Source organism: Hordeum vulgare, chromosome 7H, assembly GCF_904849725.1.
Source record: "Hordeum vulgare subsp. vulgare chromosome 7H, MorexV3_pseudomolecules_assembly, whole genome shotgun sequence".
Lineage (NCBI taxonomy): Eukaryota > Viridiplantae > Streptophyta > Magnoliopsida > Poales > Poaceae > Hordeum > Hordeum vulgare.
The window spans coordinates 600,931,233-600,948,395 of NC_058524.1; the positions used below are offsets into that span (position 1 = coordinate 600,931,233).

General features: G+C 44.1%; 1 long non-coding RNA gene across 2 annotated transcripts; it reads right to left on the minus strand.

The window, feature by feature from the left end:
- Positions 1-13,282: 13,282 nt before the first annotated feature.
- On the minus strand, positions 13,283-14,959 carry LOC123407469. 2 transcript variants are annotated; one of them, XR_006612619.1, is made up of 4 exons: positions 14,869-14,959; positions 14,673-14,812; positions 13,676-13,833; positions 13,283-13,571 (listed from the first exon to the last, which is right to left on the minus strand). It is a non-coding gene; the product is annotated as an uncharacterized LOC123407469 (long non-coding RNA). The 2 variants fall into 2 exon arrangements; XR_006612618.1 differs by lacking the exon at positions 14,869-14,959 and having other exon boundaries at positions 14,673-14,842.
- Between the last annotated feature and the right edge of the window lie 2,204 nt (positions 14,960-17,163).

The window sequence follows — 17,163 nt, forward strand, 5'->3', positions numbered from 1 at the left end:
TCCTTAATGCACCACTCGGTGTGCTGCACCTCGAGCGTCGTCTGTAGATGTTGTGAACATCCGACATACACGTTTCTGATGACTACACGATAGTTCAGTGCAAAATACTTAATGGCTTAGAAGCAAGGCGCCGAAGACGTTTTGAAACGTCACGGAACATAAGTGATGTTCTAAAGAGATGAAATTGTGATTTCGTGCCCGTGCCCTTGTTGAGAGGTACGAGACCTCCGACAAGATTCTTTGTCCACAAATTAAAGGAGAAAAGCTCAATCGTTGAGTGTGTGCTCAGATTGTCTGAGTACGACAATCACTTGAATCAAGTGGGAGTTAATCTTCCAGATGAGATAGTGATGGTTCTCCAAAGTCACTGCCACCAAGCTGTGAGAGCTTCGTGATGAACTATAACATATCAAGGATAGATACAATGATCCTTGAGCGATTCGCGATGTTTGACACTGCGAAAGTAGAAATCAAGAAGGAGCATCAATAGTTGATGGTTTGTAAAACCACTAAGTTTCAAGAAAGGCAAGGGCTAGAAGGGATACTTCGTGAAATGGCAAAACAGTTGCTGCACTAATGAAGAGACCCAAGATTAAACCCAAACCCGAGACTAAGTGCTTCTGTAATGAGGGGAACAGTCAATGAGGCGGAGCAACTCTAGATACTTGGTAGATAAGAAGGCTGGCAAAAGTCGAAAGAAGTATATTTGATATACATGATGTTGATGTGTACTTTACTAGTACTCCTAGTAGCATGAGGGTATTGGATACCGGTTCGGTTGCTAAGTGATTAGTAACACGAAATGAAAGCTACGGCATAAACGGAGACTAGCTAAAGGCGAGGTGACGATACGTGTTGGAAGTGTTTCCAAGGTTGATATGATCAAACGTCGCACGCTCCCTCTACCATCGGGATTGGTGTTAAACCTAAATAATTGTGATTTGGTGCTTGCGTCAAGCATGAACATGATTGGATCGTGTTTATTGCAATACGATTATTCATTTAAAGAGAATAATGGTTACTCTATTTTCTTGAATAATCACCTTCAATGGTTTATTGAATCTCGATGGTAGTGTTACACATGTTCACGATAGTGGTGCCAAAAGATACGAGGTAATGATGATAGTACCACTTACTTCTGGCACTGCCGCTTGAGTCATGTTGGTATAAATTGCATGAAGAGGCTCCATGCTGATGGATCTTTATACTCATTTGATTTTGAATCACTAGTGACATGCAATTCATACCACATGAGCAAGGCCTTGTTTTCATTGAGATGAAATAAGATAGTAACTTGTTGGAAGTGATACATTTTGATGTATGCAGTCCAATGGGTGCTGAGGCACGCAGTGGATATCATTATGTTCTTACTTCAATGACGATTGGAGTAGATACTAGAGTATTTGCTTAATGAATCACAAGTCTGAAATATTGAAAAGTTCAGTTCTGTTTCGGAGTGAAGTTCGTCGTAACAAGAGAATAAACTGTCTACGATATGATCATAGAAATGAATATCTGAGTTACGAGTTTTGGTACGCAGTTAAGACAATGTGGAAATTGTTTCGCGGTTCATGCCACCTAGAACATCATAGTGTGATGATGTGTCTGAACGTCATAGCCACACACTATTTGGTATGGTGCATGCTATGATGTCTCTTATCGAATTACCACTATCGTTTATGGGTTAAGCATTAGAGACAACCGCATTCACTTTAAATAGGGCACCACGTATTTCCGTTGAGATGACACAGTACAGACTGAGGTTTAGAGAAATCTAAACTGCCGTTTCTTGAAAGTTTGGGGTTTCGACACTTATGTGAAAAAGTTTCACTCTGATAAGCTCGAACCCAAAGCGGATAAATGCATCTTCATAGGATATCCAAAACAGTTTGGTACATCTCCTATCTCAGATCCGAAAGCAAAGTGTTTGTTTCTAGAAACGGATCCTTTCTCGAGGAAAGGTTTCTCTCGAAAGAATTGAGTGGGAGGGTGGTAGAACTTGATGAGGTTATTGAACCATCACTTTGACCAGTGTGTAGCAGGGCGCAGGAAGTTGTTCCTCTGGCGCCTACACCAATTGAAGTGAAAGCTGATGATGGTGATCATCGAGCATCGGATCAAGTTACTACAAGCCTCGTAGGTTGACAAGGTCGCGTACTACTACAGAGTGGTATGGTAACCCTGTCTTGGAGGTCATGTTGTTGAGCAACAGTGAACCTACGAGTTATGGAGAAAGCAATGGTGGGCCCAGATTCCGACAAATGGCTGGAAGCCATGAAATCCGAGAGAGGATCCATGTATGAAAACAAAGTGTAGACTTTGGAAGAACTACTTGATGGTCATAGGACTATTGAGTAAAGATGGATCTTTAAAAGGACGACAGACGATGATATTGATAAGTCACTATTAAGAAAAGCTCGACTTGTCGCAAAGATGTTTCCGACAAGATCAAACAGTTGACTATGATGAGACTTTCTCACTCGTAGCGATGCTAAAAGTCTGTTAGAGTTATGTTAGTAGTTGCTGCATTATTTATGAAATATTGCATGTAGGATGTCAAAACATTGTTTCCTCGACGGTTTCCTTGAGCAAACATTGTATGAGATACAACCATGAGGTTTTGTCGATCCTAAAGATACTAGCAAGTATGCAAGCTCCAGCGATCCTTAAATGGACTGGTGCAAGCATCTCGGAGTTGGAATATACACTTTGATGAGATGATCAAGGATTTTGGGTTTGTACAAGGTTTATGAGAAACTTGTATTTCCAAAGAAGTGAGTGGGAGCACTATAGAATTTCTGATAAGTATATGTGGTTGACATATTGTGGATCAGAAGTAATGTAGAATTTCTGTAAAGCATACAAGGTTGTTTGAAAGGAGTTTTCAAAGGAATACCTGGATTGAGCTACTTGAACGTTGAGCATCAAAGATCTATGGAGATAGATCGAAAGCGCTTAATGGGAGTTTCAACAAGATGCATGCCTTGACCAGTTTTGAAGGAGTTCAAAATAGATCAGCAAAGAAGGAGTTCTTGGTTGCGTTGTAAGGTGTGAATTTGAGTAAGACTCAAAACCCGACCACGGCAGAATAAAAAGAATAGACGAAGGTCGTCTTCTATGCCTTATCCGTAGACTCTAAAGTATGCCATGCCGAGTACCGCACCTGATGTGTGCCTTGCAGCAAGTCTGTTGAGAGGTACAGAGAGTGATCCATGATTGAATCACTAGCAGCGGTCAAAATTTATCCTTAGTAACTGATGGACTAAGGAATTTTTCTTGATTATGGAGGTGGTTAAAGAGTTCGTCGTAAAGGGTTACGTCGATGTAAGCTTTGACACTAATCCGAATAACTATGAGTAGTGAAACGGATTCGTAGAGTAGAGTAGATATTTGGAGTATTTCCGAATAGCACATAATAGCAGCATCTATAAGATGACATAAAGATTTGTAAAGAACACACGGATCTGAAAATTTCAGAACCGTTGACTAAAACCTCTCTCATGAGCAAGACGTGATCAGACCCCATAACTATATGGGTGTTGGATTCATTGGAATCACATGGTGATGTGAACTAGATTATTGACTCTAGTGCAAGTGGGAGACTGTTGGAAATATGACCTAGAGGCAATAATAAATTAGTTATTATTATATTTCTTTGTTCATGATAATCGTTTATTATCCATGCTATAATTGTATTGATTGGAAACACAATACATGTGTGGATACATAGACAAAACACTGTCCCTAGTAAGCCTCTAGTTGACTAGCTCGTTGATCAAAGATGGCCAAGGTTTCCTGGGCATAGGCAAGTGTTGTTACTTGATAACGGGATCACATCATTAGGAGAATCATGTGATGGACTAGACCCAAACTAATAGACGTAGCATGTTTATCGTGTCATTTAGTTGCTACTGTTTTCCGCGTGTCAAGTATTTGTTCCTATGACCATGAGATCATATAACTCACTGACACCGGAGGAATGCTTGGTGTGTATCAAACGTCGCAACGTAACTGGGTGACTATAAAGATGCTCTACAGGTATATCTCCGGAGGTGTTAGTTGAGTTAGTATGGATCGAGACTGGGATTTGTCACTCCGTGTGACGGAGAGGTATCTCGGGGCCCACTCGGTAATACAACACCACACACAAGCCTTGCAAGCAATGTGACTTAGTGTAAGTTGCGGGATCTTGTATTACAGAACGAGTAAAGAGACTTGCCGGTAAACGAGATTGAAATAGGTATGCGGATACTGACGATCGAATCTCGGGCAAGTAACATACCGAAGGACAAAGGGAATGATATACGGGATTATATGAATCCTTGGCAGTGAGGTTCAAACGATAAGATCTTCGTAGAATATGTAGGATCCAATATGGGCATCCAGGTCCCGCTATTGGATATTGACCGAGGAGTCTCTCGGGTCATGTCTACATAGTTCTCGAACCCGCAGGGTCTGCACACTTAAGGTTCGACGTTGTTTTATGTGTATTTGAGTTATATGGTTGGTTACCGAATGTTGTTCGGAGTCCCGTATGAGATCACGGACGTCACGAGGGTTTCCGGAATGGTCCGGAAACGAAGATTGATATATAGGATGACCTCATTAGATTACCGGAGGGTTTTCGGAGTTACCGGGAATGTACCGGGAATGACGAATGGGTTCCGTTTGTTCACCGGGGGGGGGGGGGGGGGAACCCACCCCGAGGAAGCCCATAGGCCTTGGGGGTGGCGCACCAGCCCTTAGTGGGCTGGTGGGACAACCAAGAAGGCCCTATGCGCCATAGGAAGAAAACCAAAGAGAAAAGGAAAAAAAGGAGGAGGTGGGAAAAGGGGGAAGGACTTCTCCTTCCAAACCTAGTTGGACTCGGTTTGGAAGGGAAGGGTTGCCCCCCTTGGCTCGGCCGACCCCCTTGGGAGTCCTTGGACCCCAAGGCAAGGCTCCCCCTCCTCCCCCTATATATACGGAGGTTTTAGGGCTGATTTGAGACAACTTTGCCACGGCAGCCCGACCACATATCTCCACGGTTTCACCTCTAGATCGCGTTTCTGCGGAGCTCGGGCGGAGCCCTGCTGAGATAAGATCACCACCAACCTCCGAAGCGCCGTCACGCTGCCGGAGAACTCATCTACCTCTCCGTCTCTCTTGCTGGATCAAGAAGGCCGAGATCATCGTCGAGCTGTACGTGTGCTGAACGCGGAGGTGCCGTCCGTTCGGCACTAGATCATGGGACTGATCGCGGGACGGTTCGCGGGGCGGTTCGAGGGACGTGAGGACGTTCCACTACATCAACCACGTTCACTAACGCTTCTGTTGTGCGGTCTACAAGGGTACGTAGATCGAACATCCCCTCTCGTAGATGGACATCACCATGATAGGTCTTCGTGCACGTAGGAAATTTTTTGTTTCCCATGCGATGTTCCCCAACAGGAAGAAGGTTGATGATGACGATGGCGACGATTTCCCCTCTCCGGAGCCCAAGACGGACTCCAGATCTGCCCTCCAGATGAAGAACAGGTGGTGGCGGCGCCTCCGTATCGCAAACGCGACGAAAACTTCCCTTTTTATTTTTTCTGGGACAAAAGGGATCTTATGGACCCGAGATTGGGGGCGGCAGAGCCATGTGGGCCCCACAAGCCTGCCCACCGCAACCAGGGGGGTGGTTGCGGAGCCAGGGCTTGTGTCCCACTGTCCCACCCCTTGAGGTGGAACTTGGCGCAGATATTTTTCTTATTTACCAAAACTGCTCCCCGTAAATTTTCAGGACGTTTGGAGAACTTTGATTTCTGCACAAAAATAACACCAAGGCAATTCTGTTGAAAACAGCGTCACTCCAGGTTAGTTCCATTCAAATCATGCAAATTAGAGTCCAAAACAAGGGCAAAAGAGTTTGGAAAAGTAGATATGATGGAGACGTATCAGATGGCAGTTCCTTACCTCCCCTCGTAGTTGAGGGCAAGACTTTGGTTTTTGGATCCTTCAGATTCTTCATAGTGATCAGCAGATATAAATCCCAAGTGACTCAGAGAATATAGGAATACCTCCCCGGCAACGGCGCCAGAAAAATGTTGATTGGCACTCCCTCGCAACAGCTAGACGAATGTTGATTCTGTGACAACAGACCTTCCCCTGCAACGACACCAGAAGAATGCTGCTAGCACTCCCCGGCCACGAAACTAGAAGAATGTTGTTGACGGCCCACCAGCGCGTGGGATCGCAGCAATTTTCGAGGGTAGAGTATTCGACCCAAATTTGTTGATCCGCAAGGAGGTGAGAGAATACTCTCGAGTATTAGCAGCTGAATCTGTCTGATTCAACCGCACCTGAAAGATTAGTATCTGCAAGCAAAGTAGTAGCAACAAAGTAATATGATAACGGTGTCAGAAATGATCTGTTGATGGCAAACTATTCCTAACTGTCGTATCAATGATGCCAGAAGTTGCCCGTTGACGGAAATTGTCTGTTCCCGTCAACGACGAGCGAACCAGAATTGTAGCAGGTAGGAGCAGTGTAACAAGTAATAGCAGTGGCAAGGAACAACATTAGTGACAGCAGTAGCAACAGTAGCAAGTAACAGTAAGACAAGTAACAACAGCAGCAATAGTAGTAACAACAGTAGCAGCTGAGCAAGGCAAGTAACAGCAGCAGTGGGACAAACTCGTAGGCAATGGGTCGGTGATTTGTTTGGATGATATTCATCATGCAACAGTTATAACACGGAGAGATATGTGGCTAGCTCCCGTTCGTCAATGTGATGTAGGCATGCATTCCGTGTGTAGTCATACGAAAAGAACTTGCATGACATCTATTGTCCATCCCTCCCATGGCAGCGGGGTCCAAAAGGATACCTTAGGATATTAAGGTTCTCCTTTCAATAAAGAACCGGAACAACGCATTAGCACTTGGTGAACACATGAACTCCTGAAACTATGATCATCACCGGTAGTGGTTCCGGTTATTGTCACTCCAGGGTTGCCGGGTCATAACACATAGTAGGTAACTACAACTTGCAAGATCGGATCTAAAACACACATATATTGGTGACAACATAATAATTTGAGATCTGAAATCATGGCACTCGGGCCCTAGTGACAAGCATTAAGCATGGCAAAGTAGTAGCGACATCAATCTCAGAACATAGTGGATACTAGGGATCAATCCCCGTCAAAACTAACTCGATTACATGATAGATCTCATCGTACTCATCATCCCCCAGCGAGCCTACGAATAGATTACTCATGAACGATGAAGAGCTTCATGGAATTGGAGAGGAAAGAAGGTTGATGATGACGATGGCGACGATTTCCCCTCTCCGGAGCCCAAAACGGACTCCAGATTTGTCCTCCAGACGAAGAACAGGATGTGGCGGCGCCTCCGTATCGCAAACGCGACGAAATCTTCTCTTCTGATTTTTTTCTGGGCGAAAGTGAATTTATAGAGCTGAGATTGGGGGCGGCAGAGCCACGTGGGCCCCACAAGCTTGGTTGCCGCGGCTAGGGGGGTGGCCGCGGCAACAGGGATTGTGGCCCACTGGCCCACCCCCTCATGTGGATATTTGCGCAGGTATTTTTCATATTTTCCAGAAAAATTATCCGTAAATTTTCAGGACGTTCCGAGAACTTTCATTTCTGCACAAAAAACAACACCATGGCAATTCTGCTGAAAACAGCGTGAGTCTGGGTTAGTTCCATTCAAATCATGCAAATTAGAGTCCAAAACAAGGGCGAAAGAGTTTGGAAAAGTAGATACGACGGAGACGTATCAGAGTTCTTCCCGTTTTTCAATCTCCTGGCCCTCGAGAAATTAATGATCACTTGCTATTGCCTATAAGTAGTACTACTTCTGTCATTAAGTCTCTATATATAGGTCACCTCTTTCATTGCATGTATTTTTAATTATCCTCACTATATTATATGTAGATTGAAGATCGTCGAATTGAAGAAAAGACAAACCGGTGATATTGGGTTCATTAACACAAATATCGTAGATGCATTTATGATTAAATGTCAGGCCAAAGATACCGAGGCCAACCTGCTACAATCGTTTGTATTGAATCAAAACAAAGCTATAATACTCTTCCCTTACGAATTCCAGCGAGTGTTACTGTCTTGTGCATATTCGGTTTCCCTTATTAGTCAAGGTTATAGTAATGTAATTGATGAGTTATGCATGCGTGCGCAGCTTTCACTATATTCTCCTAGAGATTAAGCTTGAGCAGGGACTAGTAACCGTCTTAGACTCGAGACGAAAAGATCCCAACGAGTATGCGGACATGACTGAAATTCTACAGAAGTAAGTTAAATCGATCATTATTGCACCATAACGGTAACTTTGTTCATTTCCTGATATCAAGTAATTGTTTTCTTTGTCTGGCAGGGTTTGAAAAAAAATCACCTCAAAAACTCCGGGACTGTCGAAGAAGCTGCAATTTAGACACCCGAAAGTAAGTACTATAGTAGCATGTTCCACGCATCTCCTAGTGATTCAAGCGCTAGTTTCATCAATACCATTTAGCATGCTTGCTAACTATCAGTTTGATTGACCTCTATTTCTTGTAAAGTGTTTGTGGCAGGACCAGGGAATGGTTACTGTGGATACTACATTTGCGAGTCCATCCGCCACACGACCTGTGAGCGGGGCTACTCTGACAAACAATATGACGTGCGTAAATAATAATACTCACAATTTTATTTTATTACCATCATTTGTGTTCAGTTTCATTTATTCATATATATGTATTGACCCCCTTCTTCAAATTAGATATATCGGATGCGGAATGAACTCCTACCAGCAGATCGTATGCGAGGAATTCAAGAGGAATTGGCGGCATTCTTTCTTGACCACGTGATCGCTGAAGACGGAGAATACCATGTGAACCGTAATTAGTTGAATTTTAATTAGGAGATTATATTGTAAGAGATAATTATATTGCATATATGTAGCGAGTAGCGTAGGATAGATATACGAGAACTTGTTGTTCGACCAATCTCTCAGAGAAGGAGAGGTGGTCGATATCACTTCTCTTTGTATGCATATGTTCATGACGATCTTCTGTTTCCTTCATTTGCTTAGTAGCTAGCGTGTCTAGTCCTCTCTATACGTATAGTATGTAGCGTCGACCAAGCACGGAGATAAGAGAGCACACTTCTCTCTATTCATTAGCTAGCTAACACAATATATGAAACACCTAAATTAACCCCCCAAAACCCCCTACCCCCCCCTTTCAAAAAAAACGCAGCACCTGAAATGCTGACGCGTGGATGCCTTTTGGTCCCGGTTGGTGTCACCAACCGGGACTAAAGGCCCCCCCCTGCGTGGGCTCACCGCACCGGCCACGTGGAGGCCCATCTGTCCCGGTTCGTGTAAGAACCGGGACTAAAGGTCAAGGGCATTAGTAACGACCTTTTAGTCTCGGTTCCGAAACCGGGACAGAAGGCCCTTACGAACCGGGACAAAAGACCCTTTTTCTACTAGTGAGTTCCTTGGGTCATCTGCAAAGTCCGGCCACTCCCTCTCAAATTTTCTCCACTGCGACCCATCTGCGAGGTGTCTCAATTGTTTCCCGTCTTTCTTACGCTCGTCTTTGTGCCATCGCATCAACTTGGCATGCTCATTGTTTCTGAACAGACGTTTCAACCGTGGTATTATAGGAGCATACCACATAACCTTAGCAGGAACCTTCTTCCTAGGGGGCTCGTCATCGCCCTCAACATCACCAGGGTCATCCTATGTAAAACATTTAAAATACATAAAGTTCTCTCACAAAACAACATAAAACTATGAAAACATTTAAATGCAACAACAAATGCGATCAAAATCGCAACTAAGGTAACAATTGACCCAATAGCATAATGATACCAAGCCTCTTTATCTATGGCATATTTTCTAATATTCCTAATCTTCAAGCGTATTTCATCCATCTTCAACCACATTGCATCCATCTTCATCTTGCGATCATCGACGACATCGTCAACATGCAACTCCAGTTCCATATTCTTCTCCTCAATTATTTTTACTTTTTTCTTCAAGTAATTGTATTATTTTTCAACCAAATTTAACTTCTCGACTAGAATTTCTATGTGAATTGGAATTTCCGGTTCACATACCTCCTAGATTAAAAAATATATGTCATGTTGGTCGTCATAATTGTCGTAAACACTAAATAAAACAAATAGTTATAAAAGATAATATATACCACATCCGAATCATAGACAGTACGAGGACCGACGGAGGCGGATACCAAAACCATCGCACTATATAATAACAAAAAATAATGAAAGTAAGTAATAAATACAAGTATCTATCTAAATCATACAAGTAAGTTTTTTTAAAAAGAAGACAAGAACAAGAGGCTCACCATGGTGGTGCTCGCAACGAGATCGGCGCGGGGGATCGACAAAGGTGAGGACGGGCACGTGACACTTGTGTAGTTGGTGCACGACCAAACCTAGACAAATATTGAGGAAAATGGAGCTTGAAGGTCCAGCTTGAAGAGGAGAAAACTTAAGTAGTGTGGCTCGGGCATTTCATCGAACACCTCTTATGCATGAACTAGAAGGGTGGCAAGAGCATGGCATGCACACCTCAACAGCCAAAAAACAGTGGAGAGGGTGGCAGGGGCGAGGGTATATATAGGCAACACTTTAGTCCCGGTTTTAAACAAAAACCGTAACTAATAGCCTACCATTTTGTCCCGGTTCTGACCAAAAACCGGGACTAATGCTTCACGGCACGCCACGTGGCAGTCGATGGATCTTTAGTCCCAGTTTTTACACCGAACCGGGACTAATGAGATGAATCGAACCGGGACCAATGCCCTGACAAACTGAACCGGGAGCAATGTCTGGCATTGGTCCTGATTTTAGTTTGAACCAGGGCTAATGTGGTTTTCGGCTTCGCTCGGAAAACCCATTTTCTACTAGTGACTTGATTCAAAGGAACGGGCACCAGCCCAACTTACAATAATAGAATGACACTATGAAATATTCCTTTTTCCTCCTCCCTTTTCATTGGTTGCAGGAGCACCTCGCAGCAGCACTCATGTCTAGCAAAATGAGATTAATTTTCGAAGTTTTAATAAGTATACCTTTCTATTCTCTTAAGATTTACCACGCTTGAACGTGTTGTCATTGGGTTTTAGATCCATGACCACGTCGATGGAACGGGAAAGAGGATAAGCGACAACACATGTGAGATGTATGTTAAAACAAAGAATATACACCTATTTGGTACGGGTCTTGAACCATACTTGTGACACTGAGTCCATATGATATATTAATCTTCTTTTGTTGTAAAGTACGAACATGTTTGCTAGTTTATCATAATATTGGAAATACAATTGTTTGGCAAAACTTAAATACGGTACAGGGTGTTTGAAAGGGAAAGAGCAACTTTCAGTATTACCGGAAAACCCATTGCGCAGACTCGCAGTCGGCTCATGCACTATGTGACGAAAACCTGGTAATGTTTTTTGTATGTACACTAGTAAAAGGCCCGTGCGTTGCAACGGATGAACAACAAAAACTCATAAAAATTATAAAGTCCAACATAAAACAATTAAAGTTCATCAAATTGCATTAATATCATGTAAATACTACAATCAAATCAACAATTAAGGAGTAACTTGTGCAAGAAAGAGGAACCCGAGGTTTATAAAAAGATGAACTTCGCGCACCATCATGCTTGAATGCACACTCGATCTGGCGCTGCTAGTGGCCACCACTGTGTCTCCTTGTGTCCTCATGGAAACATGGGCAGGCGTGGTGAAAGAGCAGATCGTGAGATCAAGGAGACCATGGTGGAGACCAGCCGCTCAATGAAAAGAACCATTCAAAAACATATAATATTGGTACACAAGATGCTACAATCTTTAGAATGCAGGTCATTCCGACATTTTATTGATAGATAAGTCAAACTACTAATAACAACACTTAGGTGCCCGTGCCCCCGTGAAATTCAGATCATGTGTAGAAGCTAGCACTTTGTAGAAAGGTACAACCTTTGAGGTTCACTCTTAAGTAAAATTCAGAGCGATAATCCTACACCTACGGATAATTAACGGAAGGTTACGGACCTCCCTTCTCTTCTAACTAAACTTCCGCGGTGGGCCCGTGCCCCCAAAACAATGAAAAAATGCCTCATCACCATGTTAACCTTTCTTCCCCGTAATACCCTATAGATGTAGCATTGCTCAATTCAGAATGTGTAAACAGACCTGGCAATACAACTCAATAGCATCTGTTTTGTATGGTTCTCATCCCATGGCAAAGGTGGAATGGGAACATGTTTGTTAGTTAGGTCCAGCATGAAAGAACATCAAGTAAAATTTATATTGTTTCTTTTTTTCGTGATGAAAAGTAGCTACTCATTCCTTTACATACTATCATCCGGGTAGAGCAAAAGAACAGAGCACACCCAGCAAATCCAGCTCGGCTCCTCCAGTTAGTTCATGATATGCAATGCACGTATAACCTTAAACCAAAATTTTATTGCTCATCAAGTTAGGACGGGCATATATTTAAATGAATCAACTAATTCTTCCCTTCAGTCTAACCATCGCTCACGTATCGACCAAAATTTAGAAAATTCAATACAACATATAATTCATAATTGAGCATATACATAGCTGGTCTATTTACATATTTTCTGAAATTAATATATATATTTACCAAAATCTCCTAACTTATAGTGCAACGTCGTATGCATTTGTTTCTAATCTAATGCTGGAAGCAATCAATACTCTTGCATGTCAACCATCGCTTGTAGGTCGCTGACCATCCATGTCATTGTCGTTGATGGCAGCTTGTCCTTCGGCACACCCTACAAACTATGGAAATGATGAAGGCGATGAGAAGTTTCACGGCACAGAAGCGCATGTCTACAATAAGACCTGCATAACTGCATAACTTAAAAGCATGTGGTACTTATCAGGACTTGAGGTGTGTTGTCACCTTTTCCGTTCTCTTCTACAGAAGTTCACGAATCATAAAGCAGAGCATGTAGTACTATGATACTTTTCATATGGTATTCTCGACAATGAGAAAAAGCATGAGACTATGTGAGAGAGCAAGTGTATGAGTATGACAAATCAAACTGGGGATCAAACTTAAATAAATTGCTTAAAGATCTCTAAACGTATCTAGTGGAGCTAGCGAGCACAAGTCTGAATTTTAATGTTTTCTATTTTTCACGTCATTTGGTTGATGGAAATCAAAAGGTAGAGATTAAAGAAGCGTTAATCATCTTGCTAGCCAACGGAAATACAGCGAGGCATAGGAGAAATAAGAGAAACAAGAGATGCATTTTGTTTCAGGCAGATAAGTTCTATGATACATCCAACCCACTACAACTACAAGGGCACAAACACATACAGCAAAGACATCTCCTTAACAAAAAGGGAGTCTGGAACCAACCACCAGCAGTTTCTAAAAGAAACACCAACAAATCTTCATTTTACAATGCAAGCTAGGTTAATTAGCTTGTGCAGTACAGTAGTAGATATGTACAATCATCAGGTGATTGGGCATCCTTGTGTTTCAGGTGCATTTGAGCATGTCCAGCTGGTGTTTAACCTGTAGGTTAACCCTGAACGACATCAGAAAACACATATCTTTCATGCAATGCAATGACTGAATCATTAATAAGATGTACATGTGGATGGATGGGGAACACTGACCAAAATGGCATTGAACTCCTCTAGCAGAGGCTGTACAATGGAGCCCAATATCATGACATCTCCTCCAAAATCCTCAGGATCCTGGCAGCTCCCCATCAACAACTGAATAAAGATCTCTCTTTCTGGAATGAGACCCAATGCTACCTGACAATTTGCAACTATGCTCAACAGATTAGGTCAGTGGAAACAACTCAAATCAACTGATGACTGCAACCCAACAAGTTAATCTGCGCGCACGATCGATGAGCTACTACTAATATCGATTTTTTTGAAACATACTACTAATATCGATCACTGGGAGAGAAGCTAGATGATCCGCTGATAGACGCACGCGAGAAGGAAGTCCAAATCAACGAGAAGCAAGCCCAAAGAAGGAAATTTAAGAAGCTTTGCCTTGCACTCCTAGCTGCTGCAGTGATTTGGTTCATACTCCCTGGATCAGCAGCAACATTTCCTTCTTGTGGGAGCCATTGCACTGATGATGTTCTTAGTGTAGGCAATTAGCTAGAGAGAAGCTACTGTGTTCTTAGTAATATATACCCTAGATCAGCAGCAACAGTTCTTACTGTGCAACATTATATTTGATATGTATCCTAGATTAGTTTTTGAATCATATATGTTATGAAAATATATGTCCAAATGAAGTTTGTATGCAATCAGTTGAAAAAAAAGAGCAAAAGAATTTAGATGAATACTCCCCCGGTAAAGTAATATAAGAACGTTTAGATGAATAGCTTTATCCTTGAAACATATATCATGATGCTATCACCTAGCTCCTGCTTTCAGTAATAATGTATGATCCTGACCAGCTTCATGCGTGCTCTTGTAAAATTAAGTATGGCTTTCTGGTAAAAATAAACATAAGTATAGCTTGTCGGCTTTCTGAAGACACACCGCGTTTCGAAAGAAAACAAAAGACTTCTTCTCCATCTAGTTGCTTTTTCCAACAAGGTTTCAGCACCATGTGTGTTCTCAAAAATCAACACGAAACACCTACCATCTGTAGGCAGGAACACCTCAGCTCTTACTACATGATGTCTGGCTGCTCGCCTTATGCTGGTGATGGAAAACAATGGGCAAGTGCAGGGTCAACGCCATACTTTTCTACCCTTGGTTCAGTTTGACTGCAGACAAATACTGACAGACATGTTTGGTTCAGCAGTTTAACTGAAGACAGAGGGTGGGTTAGTTACCTTCTCCAGGCAGGGGCGGGCGTCCTTGAAGTCGAGGACTATGAGCGCGAGGGCGGCGGTAATGGCGCTCGAGGACATGTTGAGGCCGAGCAGCAGCGCGACGAGCATGCCCAAGGTGATGGCATAGACGCACGTCTTCCACAGCCTGTTCTTCCACTTCTCGTCCATGGCCGCCTCCTTCTCCTCCGCCGAGTTGAAGCAGCAGTACTCCTCCTCCTTGGTCGTCACTCTGGCGGCGGAGCCCCTCCTCTGGTTGATCCCGACGCCGTCCAGCGCCTCTTCCTTGGCGGCTTCACCGTTGGGCTTGACCGGCGGCTCACAGCAGTGCGCCTCGCAGCCGGCCGCGTCAGGAGTCCATTGCGTCGCTGCGTCACCGAGGTGGCTTCAAGACTTGGAATCCGGCTCCAACTCGGGCTCCTCGTGGATCGGGGACAGCGACCGGCGGGAGGAGCGGGGCGGCGGCGCGGGGAGCAGATCGGAACCAGCGTGGATCGGGGCCGGCGACCGGCGGAAGGAGCGGGGAGGCGGCGCGGGGAGCAGATCGGATCCGGCGTGGATCGGGGCCGGCGACCGGAGCAGATCAGGGGCTGCTCGTGGGTGCGCGATGCCGCCTAGCGCGCCGGCGCCGCCGCGGCCGCCAACATGGCCCCCGTCGGGTACATGACTCTCAGCTCCGACGAGCTCTTGCCTAGGTTGCCGCTGTTGGAATTATGCCCTAGAGGCAATAATAAACGTATAGTTATTATTATAATTCCTGTATCAAGATAATAGTTTATTATCCATGCTATAATTGTATTGAATGAAGAATCATTTACATGTGTGGATACACAGACAAAACACCGTCCCTAGCATGCCTCTAGTTGGCTAGCCAGTTGATCGATGATAGTCAGTGTCTTCTGATTATGAACAAGGTGTTGTTGCTTGATAACTGGATCACGTCATTGGGAGAATCACGTGATGGACTAGACCCAAACTAATAGACGTAGCATGTTGATCGTGTCATTTTGTTGCTACTGTTTTCTGCGTGTCAAGTATTTATTCCTATGACCATGAGATCATATAACTCACTGACACCGGAGGAATGCTTTGTGTGTATCAAACGTCGCAACGTAACTGGGTGACTATAAAGATGCTCTACAGGTATCTCCGAAGGTGTTAGTTGAGTTAGTATGGATCAAGACTGGGATTTGTCACTCCGTGTGACGGAGAGGTATCTCGGGGCCCACTCGGTAATACAACATCACAACACAAGCCTTGCAAGCAATGTAACTTAGTGTAAGTTGCGGGATCTTGTATTACGGAACGAGTAAAGAGACTTGCTGGTAAACGAGATTGAAATAGGTATGCGGATACAGACGATCGAATCTCGGGCAAGTAACATACCGAAGGACAAAGGGAATGACATACGGGATTATACGAATCCTTGGCACTGAGGTTCAAACGATAAAGATCTTCATAGAATATGTAGGATCCAATATGGGCATCCAGGTCCCGCTGTTGGATATTGACCGAGGAGTCTCTCGGGTCATGTCTACATAGTTCTCGAACCCGCAGGGTCTGGACACTTAAGGTTCGACGTTGTTTTATGCGTATTTGAGTTATATGGTTGGTTACCGAATGTTGTTCGGAGTCCCGGATGAGATCACGGACGTCACGAGGGTTTCCGGAATGGTCCGGAAACGAAGATTGATATATAGGATGACCTCATTTGATTACCGGAAGGTTTTTCGGAGTTACCGGGAATGTACCGGGAATGACGAATGGGTTCCGGGAGTTCACCGGAGGGGGGCAACCCACTCCGGGGAAACCCATAGGTATTTGGGGGGTCACACCAGTCCTTAGTGGGCTGGTGGGACAGCCCACCAATCCCCTATGCGCCAAGAAAGAAAAAATCAAAGGAAAGAAAAAAAAAGGAAGAAGTGGGAAGGGGGAAGGACTCCCTCCCACCAAACCAAGTAGGACTCGGTTTGGGGGGGGAGAGTCCTCCCCCCTGGCTCGGCTGACCCCTTGGGGATCCCTTGGACCCCAAGGCAAGGTCCCCCTCCCTCCTCCTATATATATGGGGCTTTTAGGGCAGATTTGAGACAACTTTCTCACGGCTGCCCGACCACATACCTCCATAGTTTTTCCTCTAGATCGTGTTTCTGTGGAGCTCGGGCGGAGCCCTGCTGAGACAAGATCATCACCAACCTCCGGAGCGCCGTCACGCTGCCGGAGAACTCTTCTACCTCTCCGTCTCTCTTGCTGGATCAAGAAGGCCGAGATCATCGTCGAGCTGTACGTGTGCTGAACGCG